At 30.3% G+C, this 4,594-nt stretch overlaps 1 pseudogene; it reads left to right on the top strand.

Annotated features, from left to right (window-relative positions):
• The first annotated feature begins 242 nt into the window (after window positions 1-242).
• On the top strand, window positions 243-360 carry LOC112470685 (annotated as a pseudogene).
• Window positions 361-4,594: the final 4,234 nt, after the last annotated feature.

The following is a 4,594-nucleotide window of genomic DNA, read 5'->3' as shown; positions in this document are numbered from 1 at the left end:
CTACGCCAAAGAACCTGCTCTATATTGGTGACTGTGATCATTATAAGAAAAGAACTAATGAGGTACCATCAAATTTCAGAGGAAAGAGAACTAATTTTAAGAAACATTATGGAGATAAAATTTATAAAGCTTGTTAGAGGTTAAAACTTATTAGAGGTAAGGAAAAGGGAAGTAAGGTTGATGAAAGTTTTGGAAACAGATGACTTAAAGAGTGATTGTGCCATTAATAAAAATAAAGATAAGTCTACTGCCATGCCACCCAGAACATGCCCGATCCTGTCTGATCTCAGAAGCTAAGCAGGGTTGGGCCTGGTTAGTACTTGGATGGGAGACCACCTAAGAAGACCGGGTGTGTAGGTGTGTGTAAATAAATAAATAAATAAAGATAAAAATACAAAAGGACAAAGGGATTAACCAAAGATAGAAACTGCTGTTTACAGAAAAGTACATCATTATTTTTTAACCAGCTTGCATTTAACCAGGTATTTTCATGATGTTTAGAAATAAAGAGAACATGAAAGTCCTTTTCCCATGGGTCTGTTTTAAGCAATTTAAAGTACAAGTTCAGCAAAAATGCTCAATATGATAAGAGATGTACTTTTATAAAACTTCACCTGCACAGGCCTCCTCGGACCATACAGCTGTTTTGGAATTACCTGATTGTGCAAGAAAATGGCTTTGACAGATTTGAAAATCTGGTTGTTGAAGAACAAATGTTATTATACCTACTTTAGTGATGAACAAAATCCAAACCAAAAATGAATCCAAAATTTCAAAATCCTCTATGTTAAAAGAAAAAAATAAAAAGACTTTGAATACAGGATGATGTAAGCTTAGGTTGGGAGATGCTTTGAATGATTAAGTCCTTTATTACATAAAGAGGCCTACATTAAATAAAAAACTCAGGTGGTTTCACAGAGCACAAGTGACTTTTAGTAACCTACAGGAATGCTTTGATAAAGGTAAATTAGCTGGATAAAAGGATTTTTCTATTCCCTGCCAGAAGGCTCTTGGTATACATCCAAACACTTCGTTATTTTTTACATTCTTTAGTTTTTCTTTAGAGGTGATTAGTACAATATCTTAAATTATTCAAAATGTAAAGCTAACTTTAAAACACTTCTTCCACTGTGTTAATAGAGAACTCGTGTGTGAACTAACCTTAGTAACACATCTAGGAAACAAATGAAGGCACCATGATTGTATGAACAGTTTTCCCATCGGAAGTTTTAGCTAACTGAGTTGACTCTGCCAGGCCACAGCAAATAAAGGCAGATCCTGTAGCAGACTATTTAGCCTCTGAAAAAATAGAACACCTTTTAATAAAATACTGCATTTGTTTCATCTTTGGATTTTTTTTCCCAAAATAAATACCGTGGTTTTCTTGTTTTCCAATTTCATTACAGTAATATGCACAGTAATATGCTCTTTCTAACTGTAGTTTTCCTGTTAGAGTTCTAAAGCTGTCTAGAACCCCACCTCTACTCAATATTCTTCCATACTTAAAAATGAAATAATATCATAGTCATGAAACATGCATTCATAAAACTACAGGATATAACCCTCCAGCAAATTAAATGTCCTTTGGAAATATAGCTCACTGGAAAGTTCTATCCAACAAAAATCTCTTATCTCATGCAATATGTGAGGAGAATCTTTTTAGATTTTTTATTAAAATTCATTAGTTCATTTTTAATACAGAGAATATAAAAACAAAAATAAAACAGTCTATAATCCCACACCACATATAAACTTGTGACATTAAAAAACTTTTTTAAAAAAAAGGTGAAAAATTTCAAATACTACTGAAAGGTATAAAATTAAGTCTCCTTCTCCTCCCAGTCTAAGCCCTTTCCACAAAGGTGAACCCTGTTAGCAATTTCTTGTATGACGTTCAGGAAAACAATTGGCATATCCGATATACCAAGCTTTTAAAAATTTTAGGCCAAGGAATCATACAAAACGATTATTCTGTGCTTTGTATTTTTTTATTTGATGTATCTTAGAGACCTGTTCGATTTTTTTAAAAGAGCTAGGTAGTGTTCCAGTATGGATGTGCCATAACTAGTTAACAATTTCCTTAATTTGTGGATATTCAAGCTATGTCTAATTTTATTTTGTTTTGTTTTTCAGTAACAAATAATGCTATAGTAAACACACTGCTCATAACTGGAGAATGTTTGTGAGCATATCTATGAGAAAAATTTCCTAAGAGTGAACTGCATGGACAAACAGTATGTGCATTTAAAGTTTTCATAGATCTTATTAAATTACCTTCCAAAACATAAAAGCAAATTATATTCCTAACATCTATATGAGAATACCTGCTTACACGTGAATCACCAAACCACCAAAAGGTGTTGAAATCCTATTTCCCACCACCTGTGAATGTGTCTTTCAGCAATAGGGTCTTTGCAAATGATTAAATTAAGATGAAGTTATTAGGGTAGGTCCTAATCCATTATGGATGTGTCTCAAGAAAAAGGGGGAAAGTTTACACAGAGATAGACAGACAGGCCCATGGGGAAAATGTCATGTGAAAATGAAGATGGAGAATGGGCTTATGCACCTACAGGCCAAGGAAGGCCAAAAACTGCCTACAAAGCTATGAAGCTAGGAGAGAGAATGGAACAGGTTCCCCCTCACAGAAAGAACTTCTCCTGCCTACTGGGACTGTGATCTTAAACTTCTACTCTCCACAACTGAGACAATAAATTTGTTATTTTAAGCTACATAATTTGTGATAGGTGAAAATACTTCATTGTTTGGTTTGCCCTTAATTCATCCTTTTTTTTAATCTTTACCTATCCTCAATTTTTTTCATTTTTATGTTGCTTAGCACCCTAGTGCAGTGTCTTGAACGCAACCAATATTGATAAACATTTCCTGAGTGAATAAATACATGCTGTAATAGCTAGGCTAGTAAATTGACCAAAAAAAAAAAATCATAGGTGAAAATGTTAAGTCATTATCATTTTGATAGGCATTTCTTTGTGAGTGAAGTTAAGCATCTACTTTTATTATTATTGGCTATTTGTATTTCTTTTTCCTAAAAGCACATCATAGTCTATGTTCATTCTTCTATTGAATTATGCATTTTTATTATTGATTTGTACAAGTTCCTTGTAAACCAAAGAACTTAACAGTTTGTCATATGTATTGCAAGTATATTCCACCTTCCAATTTGTTTTTTAACAAAAGTACTTTATACTAATTCTTTCATATGTTTATGATATTTTAATGCTATTATAGAGCCCATTAGTTAAATTAGTCAAACTAGTTAAATTAGTCAAAAGTTCTGTAAGGCTTTTGGAATTTGTGTCTTATTTAGAAACATCTTTATATTTTTAAATTACAAATAAATACAACTTATTTTATGGTTCTAGTTTTTACATTTAAATTTTGATTCATATATTAGATGGAATTTTATATTATGTTAAGAATGCCAAATACCAGCAGTTTCATATGGTTCAACTTAATGACTTATTTCTCTGTACAAGTAAAGTAGTTTATCTAGTTTACTTTTTTCTTAATGACTATCCAGATCCTAATTCTATTTGATGTATAAACTATTTCTTCTCTAATGACTTTTAAACAAAACCAAATATGATAACTATTTAGGTCAATTTTGTTTTTTTCTGACCCATTCTTATTTCTAATACATTTTCTATTTTTATAATTATGATGATTTATCACTATTCATTGTAACTATGATAAAGAATATTCCTACATATTCATATGTATGTATTATTGCAAATGAACTAAAGGATCAATTGGTCAATTTCTCTTCCCTTCTCCATTAAAAAAAAAAATTGGCTTGTGATAGAGTTTGAATTAAATTTGTATAGATTATTATTGGGAAATTGATATCCTTACAAAACTGAGTCTTCTTATTTAAGAAAAATTATTCCTCTCTATTTGTTTTCTTAATGTAGTACTTAATCCTTCTAAGATTTATTTCTGGATACTTTATAATTGTTTTTAATTGCCATTATAAATGAGATGTTTCCTTTGTCAACACATTATTAATGTTAGTTAGCTGAAAATCTATTGATTTAGATATATTAATTTTATAAGTGAACACTTTACAAAATTATTTAATTTATAATAATTTTATGGTAATTCCTTTAAGTGGTTCAGGTAATAATCTTATCATCTACAAACAATAATGTTTGCCTCCTTTTCAATATTTGTTTTCTATTGGGCATTACTTTTATAAAGCTCATTAAATAGTAATGTTGATATGTGTTCTCCTTTTCTTAATTCTAATACTAAAGATATCATTTTATCTTTTGTCATTAAGCCTTAAGTCCAGGCAGAAAAGGAGAATGGATAAATTCTAATATCTGAGTCTCACATTCTACAAGCTTAAAATTAATTTTGAAACATTTGCCTTATATGGTTGTTTTGAGAATAAAATTATGATACATATAACAGGTTTGGGCCATTGGTAAGCATTTAATGAATGTTAAGCAATTCATTCTCCTGAAAATTTTTAGATGCTTTAAAAAATTATAGGTATATATTAAAGTAGAACATTTTTATTTAAGTAAAAATTATTTGGAACAAAAATATTCAGGAATAATTGAATCAT

Source organism: Pteropus alecto, unplaced genomic scaffold, assembly GCF_000325575.1.
Source record: "Pteropus alecto unplaced genomic scaffold, ASM32557v1 scaffold3, whole genome shotgun sequence".
Classification (NCBI taxonomy): domain Eukaryota; kingdom Metazoa; phylum Chordata; class Mammalia; order Chiroptera; family Pteropodidae; genus Pteropus; species Pteropus alecto.
This window is presented reverse-complemented; position numbering and strand designations above follow the sequence as displayed.